This window comes from Desmodus rotundus, chromosome 13 (genome assembly GCF_022682495.2).
Source record: "Desmodus rotundus isolate HL8 chromosome 13, HLdesRot8A.1, whole genome shotgun sequence".
NCBI classification, from domain to species: domain Eukaryota; kingdom Metazoa; phylum Chordata; class Mammalia; order Chiroptera; family Phyllostomidae; genus Desmodus; species Desmodus rotundus.
Window position 1 is genome coordinate 4,172,582 of NC_071399.1, and position 6,000 is coordinate 4,178,581.

Sequence of the window (6,000 nt, forward strand, 5' to 3'; positions counted from 1 at the left end):
TGAGGATTTAAAGCAGCTATTGTCAGTTTGCTCCCCGGGCAAATGTTACAGGAAGTGATGCCAGATGGAAAGTCAGATCTTCAAGAAGCAATCCGGAAATCTGCAATGGAAAATATCTACAGGAATAGAAAGTAGTCCCTTTGCCTGTGTGACTTTAAAACACATGAGACGGTTTAAAACAACTGTAACATTGTCTAGTATGCTGCATGCAACTACGATGCGTATGATAACTGTAGCCTGAGGACGGAGAGGTCGAAGGACCTGTCAGATTGCAAGTTTCCACGTTCCGTGGGAAATGGCACCATGATAGCGCTTGTAAAAAGTTAAGTATGGGAATGTAATACCTACCGCCAGATTTGGGAGCTTTTCAACCACTATTTGTTCAAACACTTTCTCAGTTCCATACTCTTCCTCTGCGCTTCTGAGGTGTCAGAGATACAAGTTCAGATCACCAGACTGTTATTGTCCCATAGGTCCCGGGGCTGTATTCATTTCCCCCCCATCCACCTCTCTCTCCTTCCACCTCTCTCTCCCTCCACCTCTCTCTCCTTCCACCTCTCTCTCCTTCCACCTCTCTCTCCCTCCACCTCTCTCTCCTTCCACCTCTCCTTCCACCTCTCTCTCCTTCCACCTCTCTCTCCTTCCACCTCTCTCTCCCTCCACCTCTCTCCATCTCTCTCTCTCTCTTCACCTCTCTCTCTCCACCTCTCTCCACCTCTCTCTCTCTCCACCTCTCTCTCTCTCTCTCTCTCTTTCTCTCATTTGTGTTGAGTAGACTTCATTCATCTGCCTTTAAGTTCACAGACTATTCTCCATCATCTTCACTCTGCTATTGGGACCACCCAGTAAGATTTTTTTTTTTAATTCCAATGGTTGTATTTTTCAGCCCTATACTTAACACCTGGTTCTTTATTTAAGGTTCTGTTTCTTTGCTGAGATTTTTTCCCGTTGGTTCTGAGAGAATTTAGAATCGATTCTGGAAGCACTTCTGTGGTGACCGCTTTCAACCCTGCCAGGTAATTGCAGCGTCTGATTGAGCCCAGGCTGGGGGGTCAGTTGAGTGTCTTCTCTTCGTCGGTGTGGTTTTCCTGGCTTGGGACCCAGTGGGTGATCTTTTGTTATACACTGGACATTTGGTTACCATGTGAGGAGACTGTAGATCCGATTGAAACCATTTATTTGGCGGGAGCCATCCTGTTCTGGCTGAGGCGTAGGGTCCGACTTACACTGTGGGCATTAGTCCCATGGACGGGCTAGTCCCTGGGGCCTTGGTCTTGCTGTGGCTCCTTGCCAGTCCCTCCAGTGCTGTCTGCCAGCACCCGAGCTGCTTCCTGGCTGCCCAGGCCCTTCGGCTGCCTTGTGCAGGAGGGTGTGGGCAGGAGCTGCCGCACCTCTGTCTGTCCTTTTGCCACCAGCTGGAGGAAGGCAGGTGTTGTCATTCCCCACAGTGGTGGCACCGGGACCCAGCTATCACCTTGTCATCGTCGAGCTGAAATTTTGGAAGATACTGTGTGGTCTGCTTGTATTCATCTCTTCAGGGTTTAACTACCTATTTGTTGGCATTTCAAACCAACATCATATGAATATATGGGGGGGCTTTGAATCATGGGGAGGAAAACTGAGAATGAGATAGAAGGTAAAATTTGGAAGATAATGAATTTAAGAGCCACTGTTTCCTGAGCCCTTATTTTGTGACATTTGCTGACACTTGTTACGTATTATTACATTTAATCCTCTTGAGCGCCTGTTAAATTGGCTTTGTACTGTTATTTCTGATTTTCCAGTTGAGGACACCTGGCTTGACCGATGCGGGGCAGGTAGGAAGGGTGCCTGGGCCTCGTCCCACAGCCGGAGGGGTGAGTGCGGTCAGTGTAGCACTAAGCCCGCACTCAGGAGCTGTTCCCCTGTCCATGTGCTATAGAAAACCTCTGCACCCACAACTGCACCCGTGACCCGAAATCTCTAACATATGCAAATGAAGGTAATGGGGGTCTGACAATAAGATGACGATCATTTCCACTCTAAAATTTGTCACGTTCTGTGTTTTCCGTTTTTCTTTGTAATTCCAGTTGGCACACAGTGTTATATTAGTTTCGGGTGTACAACATCATGGTTAGACCTTTATAGTGTTTACAAAGCAGACCCCCCGCAAGTCTAGTACCCATCTGACTCCACACATAGTTATGCAATGTTAAAATGTCTATAAATTTATTTTATCTCTCCATTACTTTCCATTGCCTTTATTTATTTAACTGCCACTAAAATGTTGCGATCCATTGTTTTCATGCACTTCCTAGCAGTTCTGTCATTGTGGATTCCAGGCCAGAATTCCGAGCAGGCTACTGTGTGAAATGAAAGAACAGATGTTCTCCTGAGCTGCCCAGAAGGTGTAACCTCCCTCTCCTTTGTGTCTTTACAGCGAGAGCACTCGCTCAGTCTGCCTCGCGTTGTGCTACTTGTCCTGCCTGCATTTCCTGATGTCTACCTCCTCAAGGTATTGTAAAGAACCGTTTCTGTTCTTCCCCGAATCTTACTAGATGTTGCGCCTCGCACACAGTGGCAACTCGGTAAGTATTTGTTGAATCTCATAGATGAAGGTTTAATACAATGTCAGTCTGTCGAACAGTTTTAATCTTTTTACCACTGTTCAAACATGAATGCACTTAAATGTCATTGGAAAGAATGTTGCTGGTTTATTAGAAAAGAGAAAGAAATTGTTCCGTGTCTAAAAGCTGTTACACATTTCTAGTAATTTAAATTCAAGTCTTCTTTCTGGAGTTTCATAGAAATTTGCTTACAAAGGGACAGGCCCAAACTAATCAAATCAAAGAGTGGGCATTCATTGTTAAGGAAAGAAAATATAAAAATAACTCCGCCTGACTTTGCTATCCTATATTTAACAACATATAAAGATGAAAATATGTAACTATTCCTCACCACGCCCGTGAGTCTGAACCTCCTCATTTTCTAGGAAACCAAGTCAACTGGTTTAAACAACTTCTTATTTTTAATTCATTTAAGCTCTGTTGAGCACATAATATGTGAGAAATTCAGTGATAGGTATTTTAAATGAAGATCATGGCAATACATAAATGAGGTAGAAAATGATAAGGGGCAAGAGCCCTTTAAATTAACAAGAGGTGGTGGGTGACAGGGAAGGCGAACTTGATTCGTGAGCAGAGGCAACCCGGGAAGGAGATGGCCGCTGGACTTAGACTGTGGTGAAGACTCACATACCTACAGGGCTGGCCAGCCGTTCAGGCAGCAGGCTCGGCCTGAGTGAAGCTATCTAAAAGCAACAGCGTGGGGAGGGTTTGGGGAATAGTGCATAGTCCTGCATGGCTAGATCGTAGGGTATTTCAAGGAAAATACAGGAAGAAAAATCTGTAAAGAAAGAATCAATTCCATTTCGCTGCTGCAAATGGAGTTCTTAAGCAGGGCCAGTGCTGAGCATGTAAAAATAAACAAGTCACTCTTAGAGCCCATGGGCCAAGGAGCAGCCAAAGCGCACGGTACCTGTGCTAGATTGATGGTACCAACGGAGCGCCCTTGAACAAAGGGTAAAGGGAACGAACCTATTCTGCTGTGTTGTGGGAGATGGTCTGGATAGGGTTTAATTACTCAGATTCTGGAATAAGATTGAGTTCTGGAGTCAGAGGGCTAGTTCAAGGACCTGTCCCACCCCTTACCTTGACCTTGATCACGTGACCTTGGACATGCTATTTTATTAAGCTTTGGCCCCTGTGTGCTAGGGGTTAGTTACCGCATTGGTTTGCTGGTGATCACAATGGTGCCATCTCAAAATGCTGTACTGAGGACAAGTGTGCCCATTTAAAGGATGGGCACAGTCCCTGTTAGAACACTTGTGTTCATGTTGTCTGCAGCATTCACGGCACTGCTCCTGCTACTGCCATCGCAACTCTTACCACGGCAGGTTTCAGAGAGGAGCTGGCAAGGGCAGTAGCTTTAAAGAGGGACTTGAATTTCATCACCGGCAGAAGGGACACAGGGTGGAGGGAACAAGAGGAAGAAAGTGTGGGGCACGAGGAAGTTCATGTTGTGTTTGGGGAACAGAGAGCCCCGAACGTCAAGAAAGAAGGTATTAGGAAGAAGATGCTGAGGTGACTTTTAGTTTCCAGGGACACATCAGAAATGGGGAGATAGGCAACATGAAGAACTACTAAAAGCTTTAATTCGTGAAGAATTAAGTGATCCGAAGACTCAGAGTCATCACTGGCATGCGTTACGTTCTAGATGGAAATTGTATCTCCCGACAGTGAGTAGGATCATTATGAATCGCAGCTCCCCTGATCCCATTCTCTGCCTATGTCTCTGAGTGCAGACGGGAGTAGGGCCTTAGTAATTGGAAACATGGCACAGACCATGCTTCACAGGGTTTCTGGGAAGCAGGTCTTAGGATCACACAGGGTCACCCCAGGGATGGGCCCAAGCAGTCCACAGGGTCCCACTCACTGAAATCTACTTACTTTCCTTTCTAATGCATTTTTAATTAAACTTATTGGGCTGACATTGGATAATGGGATCATATGGGTTTCAGGTGTACATTTCTATGATACAAGATCTGTATATCACCCTCTGTGCCCTCCACAGTCAAACCATCTCCCGTCCAAGGCAAACCAAGGCATGGAGCACCCAGAATGCAAGAACCCATTGTTCTTGGAAGCTGAAGAATGAGAGCCAAGGGCTTTGGGGGTAGAAATACTTTGGATTCTTTGAATCCTGTTGGCTTCTCTAATAAAAGAGCAGCGAAGGAGGAAAATGACAGGAAGTTTAAAAGAGATGGAGAAATGAAAAAGTGATGGTAGGAAAAAATAGGCCTCCTGACAGGGGAAGATGGAGGGAAGCAGGCAGGGGTGTCCAACCTGCAGGCCCGTGAGCCACACACAGCTCTGGATGGCCGTGTACGCGGTCCAACACAAAATCATACATGTACTTAAGACATTATGAGATTTTTTTTGTGTGATTGCATGTCGCAAAGTCTATCATGTGTGGCCCAAGACAGCTCTTCTTCCCCTAGTGCGGCCCAGAGACGCCACACGGTTGGACACCCCTGACTTTACTCGAACACATCACATCCATTTGGCCGTCAGAAACACAAATTTATGGATAGCCAATAAAAAGATAGCCTTCTAAATTTTTAAAACCACACCCTAGCTTTTTGGACTAAACGCTGTCGTAAAATCGAAGGCTGCAGAGCAGCTGCTCAGTCTCCCAGAAGTCCATATCCACTTTCCACGTGACCCTCGTCACTCCCGGCCACCAGCTCCGGCATCCTGGTTTACATAGTAACAAATACTTGCCTGCTCCCAATACACGTACATTTTTGTCATTATTATGTTATTACATTCAGCATTTAAAAAGAATTTATTTGGCTCTCCATGGCAGAAAACCATTTAGGAAACTGTACAGAGCAGGAAAAATGTTGAATCTAGTATTGGAGTTGGTTATTGACTCATTAGTTTAATAACTCATTTTCTCCAAACTTGAATAACTGAACTGCATTAGAAATGATCCAGCATTAAAAAGCGCATTCTTCAAATGGTAAACACTGGGTCTAGGATCTGAGTGGGTAGTTATTACTTATTTAAAATAAACAAGCAAATCCCATTGAGATATGGTCTCATTTTCAGGAATGGTCTATTAGCAGGCAGCAGCGAGACAACAATTAACCGTATCAGCACATTAAAGCCTAATGTGTAAACTCAACATTGTCGCAAACACACATCCTACCATGGCCTATTAAGTAATCAGAAATGATTGCAGATAATTAGCTGTTGAACAGCTGCATAGGCTCAAGTATTCCGTTTTTTATCAGACATGGAGACTTCAAGTTGGAGGAGGTTTTTCTGCTCTGTCATGGTCGGGGTGGGAGTGTCGCCAGGAAACACGTAGGGACAGAGTGGAACGTGTGACGACACGCTGCCATTTTACGTCTCTCCTGATCATACTCCTCACGTCCACGTGACTGTGGTTCTATGA